This window comes from Lathamus discolor, chromosome 2, assembly GCF_037157495.1.
Source record: "Lathamus discolor isolate bLatDis1 chromosome 2, bLatDis1.hap1, whole genome shotgun sequence".
In the NCBI taxonomy this organism is placed as follows: Eukaryota; Metazoa; Chordata; class Aves; order Psittaciformes; family Psittacidae; genus Lathamus; species Lathamus discolor.
The window spans coordinates 6,374,440-6,391,231 of NC_088885.1; the positions used below are offsets into that span (position 1 = coordinate 6,374,440).

The window sequence follows — 16,792 nt, forward strand, 5'->3', positions numbered from 1 at the left end:
CAGCTTTGCAGGAACTTCTACTAGGAATGCTGAATTGTAAGAAGGTGGTTTTTTTGTCTTTGTTGAGTACAGTGAGACAATATGAGTACCAAAGTTATCATGAAATCATTAAAATATTCCATCCCTGCGACAGATTTCAATGAGAGAATTGTTGGATTTCTATCCTTATTTTTTATTGGCTGGTACTACACTGAGATTTGGTATTAGAATCATAGAATCAGATAGGTTGGAAAAGACTTTCAAGATCATCAAGTCCAACCATAACTTGCGTATTGCACAAGTAACTAATGTGCTTTGTAATTGCTACTGTGCTAAACTTTTTCATCCTCCTCATTCAACTCTCATAGTTCTGGTTTGTTTTTCAATGGAAGTCCTTGAGGATCCAACAGGCTTTTTTGTGTCTCTTGTTGCCACAGAGTAATGCTGTTCCTCTGTTCTATTTTGTTACAGCTAATCGGAGATATTTTCCTAAGGCTCTCCTGAAGTCATTGGAAAAACATAAGCTCACACCAGACTTGAAATTGCTGTCTTCCCCTCTCCCCATATGATTCAAAGTGAGAAGGAAAGGACTATTTTGCTTTATAAACTGTAGAGTGTGGAGGGAAAAGGGGTTTGGAACAGGATTTTGTGCCTGGACCCTAGAGGCAGACATTTGTTAACTCACAGGGAAGTATTTTATAAAAAGATTGGCCTTGTTGCATCTCCCTTTCGTAGTGTACATTTACAGGTTAGGTTCTACTCCTTGGGACCTCTTCTTTGAATCATGTCATTGTGAATTAGAAAGAAGACATCGTACTCCCTGAAGAAAGTAACTACCAGCCCTATAATCTGAGTGACAGATGAGCCATTCAAATCCCTCATGCTTTTGTACAGCTGACATTTTAATGAAAGCTGAGGAAACCTCCTTCAACTGGAGATGGTATGTAGGGCTGTAAAAAGAACCCAGGCAATAGCAGAGTCACTGGACAGAGATTTAGGCTTCTTGGGGCAGAGCCATTGGTATTAATGTGTTACAGAGACATAACATACTATGATTAAGAAGGGATGATTATAAAGAAACCCTTGTTTAAATAAATTTCCTGTTTATAGTATTTAAAGAGTGTGGCTCTAGCTATACTTACTGAAGGAATCTTATTTTAATGCCTGAAACCCCAGTTCTCTGGCTCTGTGTTGCGTAAAACAGTGGTGATTGACCTGCAGCCTGTGAAGGGTCTAAAGGGACACGTAAACTTGTGGCTACTCTTCTACAAGATATTGCATGGCTTCATGATAGCTGGTAACTGATACTACTGGACCATGCTGGGAGGTAGGATGCTACGTACAGGCTTGGGAAAAGCTTGCTTTCTTGTTGGGTTTACGAAAATCCACCCATCTGTACTAACAATTAGTTCATATACACAGAAAAGTTGTTCATAGGCACACAAGGGTACAGCAGGTTCTGTCTCAGAGCTCTTATCTCAAAAAGTCCTCTCTACATTGTTCTGAGTTGGGCCTTGTTTCACTGTGTAAAGAAGGGAGGAGGAGGAATATATCATCTTGAAGCTTCTATGGCACCAAAACAAAAGGCAGTTGTTGGTGCTTAGAGTACACCAGGAGCAATGCATGGAGGTTTGATAAGGTGTGTTACAACATCATGCTCTTGGTTCTCTGTTTTCCTGAACTTTGTGTAGCCAGTTGCAGCAATTTTTGTGTGCCCTGTACTAAATTTCCAGTCACATTACACTGAGTGTATGATACAGGGAACTTGATTCATCATTGCCTCCCATCACAAGAGCTGACAAATTGTGCAACTGGTCCCTGTGTGTGGAACTTCTGTCCGAGTCCTGTGACAGGAACTCATTGAGTTCTGAGAAGAGGAGAAAGCTGCAACTGTTTTACTTTTCATTTAGTTCTCTTTCCTACCAGTTTTCCCTGTATCAAGTAACACTTCCCTCCTTCAGTACCACCAGACTTGTGTTGAAAGCATCTTCTGGAGTTGGGAGTGTTCTCTGGCCTATAGCAGTGCTATATAAAGCATCAGTTATACAATGCATTAGAGGCTTTTCTGCAGCCTTCACAATTTCACTTTTAAACTTGACAATTGCAGTGTTCTCACGAGTTTCTTCTTAAAGCTTTTTTGTTCTTTCAAGAAAAACAGAAAGGAGGAACAGTTCTAGGAAACTGGAGAAGAGCAAAATGTTTATTGGATAACATTAAGTACCAGGCACTTTTTGTTGTATCACAGGGCATTAAGTATTGGATGACATGAATAATTACACAAAAATGCTCATTGTATCATAATATAAATGAGCCTACCTTAAAACTGCATGGTCCTGCTTCTAATTTTTATGGTTATTTTCAGCATGCCCATGCTACCCTGTAGTGGGCCATGTAGATAAGGCCCTTCCTTCTGCCTTGCGAGCTGATAGCCTGCAGGAATGTAGTAATTTCATAGGAAAATGTGGTAAATTAGTGCAAGGAGAGAATGTTGTAAACACTGTGCAAGGTTCTTGTCCTTGTCCATTCTTCCTAAAGAATCAGAGTACCAAATGGGACTCAGATTCATGATAGATTTTTCTGCAACACACTGTAGCTGTGGACTGAAGTTATTCATATGGTTTAAAGAGATTTTGTGTTTCTCTTTTGGTTTTGTACCAATTGAATGTTTCAGAGGGTTAAAGTAGATTGATGTTTCTTTGCCACACCTGTAACACAACCACTGGTGTGGTTGATCAGTCAGCAGATTTAACATGAGCTTTGCCATCTGGAGGGTTTTTAATATTGCTCTTTCTATAAAGTAGTTATTTTACAACTCTTCCATTATAAAATACTCTAGTAGAAAGGTAGAACTTTACTACCTGCCTTTCTTATCTTGGGAAGGGGCCTTACCAATGAAAGGTAAAAACATATTGCAGCCAAATAAGTACTGCATGAAGAACAGTGAGCCTGTAGTACAAACTGGGATTTAGTGGTAGGTGTTCATGCCAGAATACAGAGCTGCTGGGGAGACATTAATGAAACACTGTAAATCCTTATGCTGCTGTTTATGTTACCTGCCTATAGGTAGCTCCAAAGAAACTATTATTTTGTGGTCTCTGACACTGAACTCAGATGACAAACTTGTATTAAGTGGCCTGCTCTGAAAGAGAGTACCAAGTTTTAGAAGTCTTGTTTGAAGGAACCTTGGTATCTGTTGAGTACCCGTGACACAAATTTAAGGTGTATCTGCATGCTTTATGAGTGGTTATAAACATATGTCATCACTATATATATTTTGATGAAAATATATATGAAAGAATACTGTTTCAATTTGGATTTGTGTTGTTTAAGCAAACTAGCAACAGGTAGATAGGACTGAAACCTGTTTCTCTGTGCCTCGATTTCTGCCTAGCTCCCTCTCCAAGTTCCTGGTTGCCAACAAGTGTGGACGGTTAGTTTCAGCTCAGTGACCCAGGAATAAGCAGTCCTTCATTCTGATTTAAAAGCTTTATTTGTTTACTTGATACATTACTCAAATTTGGGTGCTTCTGTAGAAAGCAGTAAGAATAAAGCGCCATGCAAACCCAGGGGCAAGTGACCGCTGGCATGTAAGAGGTATGAGTCACAACCATCACTCCTCTTACTCCATTCTTTGGAATTTTTAGCAGTGTTTGTGGTCTCATTAAGGTAGAAAGAAAGGCTATTTTGATTAGCAGGTTAGCTTAGCAACTCCCTGCACACAGCAGATTCCTTGATTCAGCAAGTGTGTATCTGAGATGAATGTTTAACTTGGCCATTGACTACACCTCTAGGCAGGTTCAAATACATTTAAAGCTCTTTAAAACACTGACATAGATTTTTCTCTCTCCCTTCCTGTTCTTCCCCATTCCTAGAAAAAACGAGGAGGGGGTAATTCAGAATATAAAGGTGGTAAATAGGGAGCTAAGCATATAAGAAGATATTGTTTGCCAAAGCTGTGTATTGAAAATGGAAAGAACATGCAGTTACACTGTGGTAGTAACCCTACATACTGAACTTCCTAACAGTGAGACTTCATATTGTACTGCAAGTGGTATACAAAAACTAATAGTGTCATTTATGTGCAGAAATGTGTGCATCTATGAGCTGCTGTCTGTATGAAGATGAAGTACTGCCAAAGTGCAAGCACTGCAAAATCATGTATCTGAGTGCTAAACCACATAATAGTGTAATTTAAAAGCCCCACAATAATTTCTGCCTTCTTTCCTTGGGGTTCAGGTTTTGAAACGTTTGCTTGAAAGCTAGAAGCTGATTTGAATTCTTTTCTGTTTCGTGGGTGAAATTTTCACCATGTGATGGGGCTTTAAGAAAAACGTGGAGCATCGTGAGGCTTTGAAGGTGCTGGTTGTGAGCTTGATCCTGTTCCCAGAGCTGCTTGGCTTGATTTAGGGACACATGAAATATTAAAGTATGAGCCATACAGATGGGGTCATGCAGGAAGTTTAAGTGAAACTGTGTCTCAGAGAACAGAGGGATGCACATATCTGAAAGGTTTGTAACACATGTTCTCCTTCTGTGCTTGGCACAAAGGAAGAGAAGAGATTTAAGATGTGATGATGAATACAGGATTTTGATTATGTCTGGCTTCTAAATATGCTGGAGCTTTCCTAGCAACATGATATAGTCTTGTCCAAGCGAGACACTAGGCATGTCTGGTACCTAGTTTGTCTCCTGTTCTCTGTGTTCATTATATTGCTATCAGAAAGTACCATATCTATCTTTGAATGTCATTGTCACCTGTCTACCTGTTACAATATGAAGCATTGCAAAGAACAGCCTTAGATTTGATCGTCCAGCTCTGGGAACTCTGGAGATCTGTTTCTTGGGGGATCCTTCCTCCTCGATGCAAAGGATTTGCAAACATTAACCACTGTATTGTCTAAATCAGCCAGGGGGAAATGCTTAGTGCTAGAAAGGGCTGGCTGTAAATCTTGCCTCTCAGAGTAACAGAGTAAGGTATCTATCCTGCTTAGGAATCACTTTGTGAGCTTGTTTCCAGATCAAGCTACAAAGAGGTCACATCAGTATGGACAACCCATTTACATGGGGTCCTGGTCACAAGAGGGATGTTCAAATCCTTTCCTTTGTCTCTAGTGATAAGCCTCATGTGAGGCCCCAGCTATCAGCTGATAGTGTGATCAGGGTTAGCTGTCTCAATCCTATTAATGAAATTCCACTTTGCTTCAGTGAATATTTGATTTCATTATTTTTTTAATGCAAGGAATGAGCCTCAGGTTGTGCCTGTTTCAGCTCGGTTTCAGGGCAACTTTGGTGATGAAATTCTTCACTGTAGGAAGGACATAAACTCTCCCTTCTTGCAGCTGGGGTGACACCTCTGCTTTCAGCAAGCAGTGCCTCCATATCCTCCCTGCTGTGCTCTTTGGCTGTGTTTTATGTCACACAAGCAGTAGCAGGTACAGATAGTGCATGGTGTGTGGATCTTGCAGGAACTCCAGGTGTGGAGCTGCCCTTTCTTAAGCTACCTCAAGGGAAAGGTAATTCTCGGTGTGTAAATAGCATAAATGTCAGTGCAGTAAAGAACAGCACTTGCACAAACGTGTGTACACGGGGAATGACAAGTGTACGTCACCAAGCTGTGTGGTGTGGTTGACACACTGGAGGGAAGGGATGGGATCCAGAGGGACTTGGACAGGCTGGACAGGTATGAAGTTCAACAGTGCCAAGTTCTGCTCTGGAGCCAGGCTGAGAGAGCTGGGCTGGGGCAGCCTGGAGAAGAGAAGGCTTCTGAAGGGGGAGACCTGAGAGCAGCTCCAGTGCCTGAAGGGGCTGCAGGAAACCTGGAGAGGGGCTTTGGACAAGGGCCTGTAGGGACAGGACAAGGGGAATGGCTTGAACCTGCCCGAGGGGAGACTGAGATGAGCTCTTAGGCAGAAGCTCTTCCCTGTGAGGGTGCTGAGGCGCTGGCACAGGGTGCCCAGAGAAGCTGTGGCTGCCCCATCCCTGGCAGTGTTCAAGGCCAGGTTGGACACAGGGGCTTGGAGCAGCCTGGTGTAGTGTGAGGTGTCCCTGCCCGTGGCAGGGGGTTGGAGCTGGGTGATTTTAAGCTCCGTTCCTCCAATCCGCCGAGGCACAGGCTGGAACGCTCAGCCTCGCGGGGCCTTGCGGGGCGGCGACAGAGGCACCCCTCACCCTCCCCGGCCTCCATCGAGGGGCCAGGCCTGTCCCGCGGCCGCGGGAGGATCGCGCCCGGTACCGGGGCCGAGGCGGGGCTGGTGCGGCCACCGCACCGTGCTCACCGCGGGGCCCGGCCCGCCCCACGCCGGGAAGGACCGGTGTGTGCGCCTCTTCCCCGCCTCCTCGCCAGCCTCGATCGGGGCGCTGCGGGCTTCTCCCCGGCGGGAGGGACCGCAGGAGATATCAACAAGTGTGCGCGGCGCGGGGGGCAGGCGAGCGCTGCTCAGCCCTGCCTGGGGCCGGCGAACCGAGGTAAACTTGCGCGGCCGGAGGAAGCACGGGAGTGGGAGAGCGCCCGGTGCTTTGTTCCGGTGGGGCGGAGGAGGTCTGGCGGGGGAGGCCCCTCGGCGGCCGTGCTGCCTCCGCGGCGGCTGCTGAGGCGAGGGGGCGGCTGTGGGGACAGCCGGCACTGCCCCGGGCCCGGTCCCCGTTCCAGCTCCCGCCCCGGGGCCTGCTGCCTGCCCTCGGCGGTGCGGGGCGGGTGGGAGGGACCGGGACCGGGACCGCGTTCGTGATACAGGGAGGGCAAAGGTGGAGGGATGGCGGCGGCGGGTCGGAGGCCGCCCCGTCCGCAGGCACGGCTGAGGGGCTGGGAAGCGCTCCCGTAGCCGGGCTGGGTCCCTCCATGCCGGGCAAGGCACGGGTTTCTCTCCGGGAAAGTTCAGTTAAACCGGCGGGGTTGTCAGGCAGCGGGACCCCGCAGCGCTGCGCGGTGCCTGTGCTAAATGGTGTTCTTGGGTGCCCGGCCACATCGCTCCCGGTGCCCAACTGTTGGCAGTGTTCTGCCACCGCCGGCTGAAGCTGCCAGCTGCCTTGCAGAAAGGTCACAATCTCCGGGTGTTTCCTGGTGCTTTTCGCAGATAAATGGTCCTTGTGACAGCTCTTGGCATCGGCCCTCTCCAGGAGTGCAGGCTGGGTGGTTTGGGTTTGAACTAGATGATCTTTAAGGTCTTCTCCAGCCCAAACCATTCCATGATTCTATGACTTAAGCTTCAGAACCAGGGTCCTCCAGGTTCGAATGGTCTTTTGAGTAGTGAAGAGTTGTGCCTCAACCAAGTGTCTCATTTCCAAGCATAGGACTAGGTGATCGTTACAGCATTTTGTGCAATTTGACATGCCCCTTTTTTAGTTTTATTTTGGTTTTGGCTGCTGTTTACAGGTTAAACAGTGTATTTATGTTGTGTGTGTGTTGAGGAGTGCCTGGTGGTAGTCATTCCTTTTCTAACAGCACCATTTACATTTTGCTAGCTAGGAAATGAAACAGTGGCAAGAGCCACAAGGGCTGGAGCTGAATCAGTGAGACTTTGGGTCTTATTTACGTGATGTTTGATAGGAAACTTCTGGATACTGCTCGACACCGTGACTGATTACAGATGTCTTAAGCTGGCTAACTTTTAAAAGGAACTGCTGCAGTTTCTTAGGCAAGTTTATTTTATGGAGGGCCAAGTGGGGCTTTTGCTGAGCCTAATGAGGTTCTTGGTGGCTTTGAAGCTGTGAGATAGAAGCTCTGAAGTAGCGGTGTTTTCATCCTATATAGCCAAAAGGTGGGTTTTCTTGTTTGTTTGTTGCCATTAAATTGATTACTCCTAAAAAATAATGTTTATTAGAAAGCTTAATTAGGCATTTAATTTGTTGGAAGCACAGGTGCTCCCAAATCAGTGCTGTATTGCCAAGGGTTTTCCGAGTTAAACAGCCCATGTCAGCATAGGTGTATATGTGCCACAGGGAATGGTTATTTAGAGAACACAGTGGCCACAAGTGGTTTAATAAGTGCTCTTTGCAGTCTCTGACTTAATCCAAAGTACCTTTGTAGTTACTGTTGGCATTACCCGTTCTTCTTTCCTGGTCAGGCAAAAAATGTTTATAGATGGAACATAGGAAAAGATCCCTGTTGTGGGTTTTTAATCTGGCAGTGCTGCTTGCAGAGTGGCATGTGAGTCTTGCTCAGCCTTATCTCTCTCTGTGACAAGAAGCTCTATGGCTGGCAGATGTGGTATCACTGAGATAGTGATACAATAGTGCAGAAGATCGGAAGAATGCAGCAATTTCTTTTGCATCTGACAAAGCTGGTGGAGAGTTTCTTCATCCCTTTTTGTTGACTTCCCTTCTCTGGAAATGACTAAAATGGCAGAGGATGAGGTGGTATTTGGAGAGATGGGTAAGGCTTATTTGAGTAAAACATTATGAGTATAATTACTTGTGTGTCTCCTAAACATCCTCTTTAACAAAAACAGAGACAGTAACCAGAACAGCAAGCAGTGCTAAAATTGCAGAACAGGTGTAATGAAGGAAAACCAAATGTGGTCAAACATTTGCAGTACAAGGAAATGAATCTGGAAGTTGCTAAACATACTGCAAGAAGTGTAATGGTTGGTTAGGCATTAATTTTGGGGCTTAGAGTCCTGTTTTATTCCTAGTGAGACTTTCTAGTGATGTGTTTCTGGCTGCCAGTTGAAGAATCACATTGTGAACTCATTCACACACTGGAAGGATCTCATCCTTGCTGAGGACCTGTTGAGAGTGTGTAATTCCTACCATTGTGACAAGTCCTGAATGTGCCTAATCCATCAGCTTCACAAAATTTGTCAGAAATACACGGCTTTATTTTTCAGGGTGGAGAAAAGGAAGTACTGAAAGAGCTTGCATATTACTGTTTGTTGCTGTGTAATGCTGTAAGTAACAGCTTTGCCACACGTTTGCCCTCTAAGTGCAGCCTAAAACATTGTGTGGGTATTCTGATCCCTAGTTCTGACACCAAGTCATTGAGTAAAGTTGGGAAGATTGCAGTGGAAGTGTTTATGCGGATGTGAAGGTACTCATTTAGCTCATGTCCACAGTTTAAGAATTAAAATGTATTGCTTAAGTGGAATAGTGCTGTGGAGTAATTCTTGTTGTTTACCGTTACCAGTGTCAGACCTTTTTAGCAGTACAGTGCAACGAGGAAGTGAAGCCTAAAAGAGAAGCACCTTTGCAGGTCAGGTTAAGCTCAGCTCCTGTGCCTTTCTTTCAGAGTGCTCATGTACAGGACTGAGAGTAACCAGAAGTTACCAAATCTTTATGGATCACCTACAGACCTGAGCTGTTGCTACAGAACCTTTCCTTGGAAAATCCTTCGTGCTGGAGCCTCTCCAGCAGTGAAGGAAGATGTATGATAGAAGTGGGGGACAGGGAGTGACAGAGTGCTTCAGGCTTTTTTTTGTCTTCTTTCCCCAGTTCTTCTTTAGTTTGGTTTTTTGTTTCATGTGACCTTTTGTGCCTCTGTGACTGGAAGGTGAGAAGCCAGCCAGGTGACTCTGCAGCCTCTCTGAAAGTCACTTTGGTCCCTGCTTAATTGTTTCTTACGCAGCAGGCCTGTAGCAGGGATTTACATGTAAGTACTTGCAGGTGTTGAGTAGCACATGATTTTAGTGCTGGGTAAAGGATAAGGGGAAGCAAACAGCCTGGCAGTGTCAGAGCTCTGAAAGTTTTGGCAGGCCAGTGTCCTCAGATGAGGCCTGCTGTTTGATGATGAATGAAAACCTGAGTTTCAGAAGAACAGCCTGGAAGGTGATATTTCACTCCTGGGGATAGAGAAGTCTTGCTACCCTGCTCCTTGCAACCCCCCTGGCACTCTGGCAGGAGTGTACTTAATTGTGTTCCTTCTGGATTTTCAAATGAATCCTTTAGTGCAGTGCTTGGGATGGCAGAATAAACATAATAAGCCACCACTGATAAATGAGAGAGGAGGTTTTCTTATGTTTAAATTATCTTTATGGCAGTATGGGAGAGTCTGCAGTGATAATGGCAGTGCATTTCATGCATTTAAGTGGCTTCTCTCCCCTTCTCCCCACTTAATTTGGTAGTCTCCTGTATTGATCTATTTCACCATGTAACTGCTTTTAAACTTGCCTTTTTTGTTTTATTTAATAGCTTTTATTTAATAGCAACTGGAATTGCACACTCAGGGCTGAAGTTCAGGAAGGGGGTAGAGCTGTTCTGTGCTTGATGTATTGAGGCAGAATTTCCATAGCCTGCAGGATGAGTTGTAGTGATCTGCCAGTGATAGGAAATTAACACTGCCTTGCTTCACAGGGACAAGGTGTTCACCTCTCGTTTTTCTTCTTCTTTTCTTTTCCTGCCCATGCTACTATCTAATTACCCTGCGGGTACAGACCTGTGTGATAACAGAAAGGAGATAATGAATTGCTTGAGGCGTAAGGTGACAGATTGATTTGCAGTGATCTAATGGGCAGGTGTGTTGATGCAGCCTGCTTCCAGTGCACCTCCACTGGGAAAGATCTGAGGAGATGAAGCAGCCTTGGAGACAGAGGAAGGAAAGATGCTTGTAGGCCTCTGTAGTTCCTTAAGCTATATAGACACTCCCTTAGCTTTGGGGATGACAGAAGGAGGATGTTAATCCATTTAGGAATGTATTTATTTGTGATTTTGGGGAATGAGAAAGAGAACGTGGTGTTTGGACAGCAATCCATTAGGTTTACATATTCAGGAGACACTTCTAGAGCTTATCTTTTTTATTTAATCTCTCAATCTTGCATTGATTTACTGCAAGACAAAGGTGGTGCTGGTTATCTTTCAAGCCTTAACCACAGAAATGAACAAAAGATGGAGAGTTGGTGTCATATTTTTTCCTCCCAGTTTGTTGAAAGCTGTATGCTTCTGGACAGAGGGAAAAAATGAGTGACCATGACTTTAACCTGCAGACATATGTTTTTACTCTCAATTAAAATGCTGTATTTTTTTTTGGAAGGGGGATAACTGTAATGGCTAAACTGTGCAATTCTGCAATGTAAGGGACTTTGTAGGTCTTCTTATGTTGAAAAATCCACATATAAGACTTCTAATGTACCATCCTGCCCTCTTGTCCCTTGCCTACCATTTCTCAGACTGTATCTTTTGTAAGCTCATTCCCACTAATGAATAGAAGTATAGTTACAGCTGCCGCCTTAGTTGAAGTAAAATGGGTTCCTTCTCGCATTGGTCTTTTTACACTTGCCCTTTTTCTGCAGCTAGCGTTACTAAAATTCACTTGAGAAGGTAAGGTGAAAGAAGAAGCCATTGGTGCGTACTTGGAGGGGAGCTATTTACATGTGCAAGATACTCTCCTGTTGGATGTGAGGCTCTCTGCAGAAATGTTTCTCTAGCAGCATTTCTTTGCACCAATAAAAATAAACAGCACATTGCACCTTCTGTCTTTCAGCGCGAAAACATCTCGACGCAAACTTGAGGGTTTTAAAAGGCTTCTTGATTGCCAAATTAGTAACTTCTGTGTCCTAATCACCCATATGCATCCCAAATAATAAATTTGGAGGCTTCTTTTTTCCTGCCTTCAGGTTTTTGTCTCTCTGTGATTCAGCAGATGGCTGCAGTTGGAAATGGTCCTGGGGATGCTTCCACCTTTTCTCTAGAGGGGATGAGGAAAGCCCAGAAGCTGTGTGCTACTTCTGCACCCCCTTGTAGCCTGCTGCTGGCCAGTGTCAGGGTGCTGCTGTGCTTGTCCTTGCAGAAGTGCCTTTCTCTACTTTGTTTTCCTACTGTCCTCTGGTGTTGTAGTGTCAGTAGCTCAGTCCTCTGTGCTGGCTGGCATAAGTTATCCTGTTCCAGGGCAGCAGCTGGGTTTGTAGTGGCCAGTGGAGATGACTTGTTGCTATTGGGCAGAAAAGTTGGGAGAGTGGGGGAAATTGAGGGCATCCCATTGGGAAGGAGGGAGGGAAGAAAGTTGGCTTTGGGATCTGAGACTAGACTGTTGTAGCGAATAATCCAGTATTCATAGAGCCAGGAAGAGGCAGGTACAATAGCACCGTGTTTGGGGTGCTCATCTGCAGTGTGGAAACAAAGGAGAGCAGGAGCTTGATCCTGAGCTGGCTGCATCACAGGAGAGGATACTGGAGTGGAGGTCCTGTGGTCTTCCATCTTCATGTGCTATGCAGACTCTTGCCTTCCTGCTTCGGTGCCTTATGATGAAGTGGAATTGCTGTACCAGGAGAGACTGAGAGGTCCTCTGGCCAGGCACAGCTCAAGCATTCCTGGCTATTTGCAAGCTGATGGATTACTCCATTTGAGGTTCCTTCTGGAGGTGGGGTGGTTTGTAGCATGTAGCTCTAGCAGTGTTAGGCTCTGCACCAAATCGTGGGTATCCCTGGTGAAGTGAGATTATATGTATTCCACAGCATTTTCCCCACATTGTAAAGGAATTAGTCATGGAAACACAACTGGTGTGCATCCAAGCTTTTGTTTTGTCTGGTTTTAATGATTACTAGGTGATAATGATTTGTCACAGGATCCTTAGCTAGCAGGCACTGTCCTGCAAATAGTAACTATGAGAGCAAAAAATATCTTTGTGGGTATTGTGTGCTTGTAGGTCTGGGAACATGTGATTTCCTGAACATATGTGCCAGAGTTTGTTTACCTGGGCTATCTGAGCCTTTCTGTAGTGTTTGCAATCCAAATGTGATTTTTAATGAATTGTTGACGTTGTGCTTTTGCCAGGTTATGGAAAACTTGCCTTTTTTTTTAAATTATATATACATGAAGCAACTTCAGCTGCCTGGATTTCAGTAACAAACTTCCCTTTGTGTTTGAATGCGTTGTTATCTGGTTGCAGTTCATAAACACACAGCCTGTTGCTGTGGTCAAGGAGGGAGAGCTTGGAATCTGGCGAGGTCTATGGTTAAACTCATTGCTGTTGAATTTAGTGCGTAATCAATTTAATTTGTGTTTGAAAACCTCTGAAAACACTTCCTTATGAACACAAGGTATCTCACGAATTAAAAAAGAAGCCTTTCCTAAGGTGTGCTATCTTTTTCTCAGCCATTCACTTATTGCAGCTATCAGCAGCTCTCAGCCTTCAGAATTACTTTTGTTTTCAGTTAAGATGGATTTGATTTGGAAGATGAAAAGTCAAGTGCAATTTATGCCCTATCACTGCAGCTTCAGGGAAACCTGGCATAGTGACAGTTTGAATAGGGCATTTAAGATGGTCCTCTGCAAGAAGAAGGATGTGTTGAGTAGTAGACTGGATTTTAAGTAGTAAATTTTTAGTAGTAGATTTCAGTAGAGATTGTTGTTACCCATTTCTTAAAGTTCAGCTCTGCTTTGCCTATCTAGTAGAAATACAGGGGTTTTTTTTTGACCTTTAAAGCTGTTCTGTCTTGGCTGCTCTTGCTCTTTGGTTGTAGTTCAGCCAGTAAGCCAGTATCATTGGGTCCCAACTGAAATACCTCTATGCCAATGCCTGTAGTGTGGGGAGCAAGCAAGAGGAGTTAGAGGCTGTGCATGCCTGAAGGGCTGCGACCTCATTGGCATCACAGGGATGTGGTGGGACTCCTTCTATGACTGGAGTGCTGGAATGGAAGGACACAGGTGCTTCATTAAGGACAGGCTGGGGAGGAGAGGATGGGGTGTCACCTCTATGTCAGTGACCAGCTGGAGTGCATAAAACTCCGCCCGGAGATGGATGAGGAGCTGATTGAGAGCTTATGGGTCAGCTTAAAGGGAGGGCAGGGACAGGGGACATTGCAGTGCAGGTGTGCTACAGGCCACCTGACCAGGATGACCAAGTGCATGAGACAGATAGGTGCAGCCTCGTGTTCACAAGCCCTGGCCCTTATGGTGGGGCTTCAACCATTCCATTATCTGTTGGAGGGACAACACAGCAGAGCACAAGCAATCCAGGAGGTTCCTGGAATGCTTTGACAGTAACTTCCTTCTCCAAGCAATAGAGGATCCAGTAAGGAGTCAGGCTCTTTTGGACCTTGTCCTCACCAACAGGGAGGGACTCGTAGGGAATGTGAAGCTCAAGGGCAACCTTTGCTGCAGTGATCACAAAATGATAGAGTTTGAGGTCCTTAGGGTGGCAAGGAGGGTGTGCAGAGATCTTGCTGCTCTGGACTTCAGGAGGGCAGGCTTTGGCCTCTTGAGGGATCTGTTTGGTGGAGTATCATGGGATAAAGCCATGGAGGGAAGAGGGGACCAAGTGAGCTGGTTAATATTCAAGGATCACCTCCTCCAGATCAGAAGCAGTGCATTCTGACAACGAGGAAGTCAGGCAAGAAATGTGGGAGGCCTGCGTGGGTGAACAAGGAGCTCCTGAGCAAACTCCAGTATAAAAAGGAGGCCTACAGAGGGTGGAAGCAAGGGCAGGTAGCCTGAGAGGAATATAGAGCAGTCAGGGATCAGGTTGTGAAAGCTGAAGCCCTGGAAGAACTCAGTCTGGCTGGGGACATTAGTGCCAACAAGGAAAACTTCTGTAGGTACACTGGGGATAAAAGGAAGACAAGGAAGAATATGGGCCCCATCCAGAAAGAAGTGTTAGACCTGGTCACCCGGAACATGGAGAAAGCCGAGGCACTCAGTGACTTTTTTGCCTCAGTCTTCACTGGCAGCAGACCCAGCCACACTGCCCAGATCACAGGAGGCAATGGTAGGGACTGTCTTTGGGACTGGGAGAATGAGGAACCTGCTGTAGGAGAAGATCAGATTCGAGATCATGTAAGGAACCTGAAGGTCACAAGTCTGTGGGACCTGGTGAGATGCATCTGTGGGTCCTGAAGAACTGGCAGGTGAAATGGCCGATCCACTATCCATCATATTTGAGCCATTATCCATCGTATTTGTGTCAGTCTGGTGAATTTCCTCTGGGATTCTGGGTGAATTCTGGTACTGGAAAAAGGGAAACACAGCTCCCATTTTTAAAAAGGGAAAAGAGGAAGACCTAGGGAGCTACAGGCTGGTCAGTCTCACCTCAATGCCCAGCAAGAGCATGGAGCACATCCTCCTGGAAACTCTGCTAAGGCACATGTACAATAAGGGGGTGATTGGTGCCAGCCAGCGTGGTTTCGCTAAGGGAAAATTGTGCTGGACAAATCTCATGGCCTTCTATGATGGGGCTGCAGCACTGGTGGATAAGGGAAGAGCAACTGACGTCATCAACCTGTGCTTGTGCAAAGCATTTGACATCCTTGTCTCTAAACTGGAGAGGCACGGATTTGGTGGATGGACCACTTGCTGGATAAGGAATTGGCTGGATGGTTGCGCTTAGAGTTGTGGTCAACAGCACAATGTCCAAGTGGAGATCAGTGGTGAGCGGTGTTCCTCAGGGGTTGGTATTGGGATTGGCCTTATTTAGCGTAACTGTCAGTGACATGGACAGTAGGATTGAGCACCCACAGCAGTTGCTGATGACACCAAGCTTGTGGGCTTGGTGTGCTTGACTCACTGGAGGGAACGGATGGGATCCAGAGGGACTTGAACAGGCTCGACAGGTGGAACAGTGCCAAACTCATGAAGTTCAACAGTGCCAAGTGCAAGGTCCTGCCCCTGGGTCGGGGCAGTCCCAGGCACAAACACAGGCTGGGCAGAGACTGGATGGAACAGCCCTGAGGAGGGGGACTTGGGGGCGTTGGGTGAGAAGCTCCCCATGACCCGGCTTCAGTGTGCGCCTGAGCCCAGAATCTCCCTGTGTGCTGGGCTGCACCCCCAGGGCCTCAGCAGCAGTGGTTGAGGGAAGGGATTCCCCCCATCTGCTGTGCTCTGGGGATACCCCCCTGCAGTCCTGATCCAGCTTTGGGGCAACAGCACAAGAGGGACGTGGAGCTGCTGGAGTGAGTCCAGAGGAGGCCATGGAGATGCTGCGAGGGCTGGAGCAGCTCTGCTCTGGAGCCAGGCTGAGAGAGCTGGGCTGGGTCAGCCTGGAGAAGAGAAGGCTCCTTAAAGGCAGACCTTAGAGCAGCTCCAGTGCCTGAAGGGGCTGCAAGAAACCTGGAGAGGGGCTTTGGACAAGGGCCTGGAGGGACAGGCCAAGGGGAATGGCTTTAACCTGCCAGAGGGGAAATTGAGATGAGCTCATAGGCAGAAGCTCTTCCCTGTGAGGGTGCTGAGGTGCTGGCACAGGGTGCCCAGAGAAGCTGTGGCTGCCCCATCCCTGGCAGTGTTCAAGGCCATAGGGGAGTTGATTTAGGGGATCTTTAAGATCCCTTCCAACCAAAACTATTCTAGGTTTTTATGGGTGCAATATAGTGTATTTCAAACACCAGCAATGCACCTGTTTTAGAAGTGCATCCATAACGAAAATATAAATAACTTGTATGAGACTTGCCAATAATTACCTGTCGTAAGCTAAGACTCTGGAAAGAAGTGACTGACAATAACTCCAGTCGCTTTCAAAGAAAGAGTTCCGTGTTCTGTGCTTTTGTAACCTTGCAGGTGTTCCTTTTTGACAGATACTCAACAGTGGCCTTGCTGCAGCTTAAATCCAGCTGTTCTGCAGTATCTGGAGAGCTTTTCGTGATCTGCAGTGTTTTTATGGGTGTCAATATTCCTTTACTTGTCTTATTTCTTTCTGTTTCATATACCAAGGTTAATGAAAATATTTTGGAGCTATTCTGCCACTTCTTTTGTTGTCCGCTTTACAGAAGCGTTCTTAAGTGTATAGGCTTGAATCTTAAACTAAGATTTGTCTGTCCTTATTAAATTACATATGTGTTTCAAGATGCGTGATTATGGGGCAGGAGAAGAAATAGGTTAGATTCTGGCTGGAAATTAGTTTTCTCCCGTATTGTTCATGCCTTTTGAGGCTTAGAATGTTTGCAGTTTCAGTCTGATT

At 45.8% G+C, this 16,792-nt stretch overlaps 1 protein-coding gene across 6 annotated transcripts in view; it reads left to right on the plus strand.

Annotated features, from left to right (window-relative positions):
• Window positions 1–16,792, plus strand: part of TNS3 (tensin 3) — a 201,500-nt gene that overhangs the window by 25,360 nt on the left and 159,348 nt on the right. For 2 of the 6 annotated variants that reach the window (XM_065665625.1, XM_065665626.1), the window contains exon 1: window positions 6,181–6,444. The exons of the other annotated variants lie outside the window; for them this stretch is intronic. The gene's annotated coding sequence lies outside the window, so the exon portion shown is untranslated. Of the gene's footprint in view, window positions 1–6,180; window positions 6,445–16,792 lie in introns of those variants that run through there. 6 annotated transcript variants of the gene reach the window in all.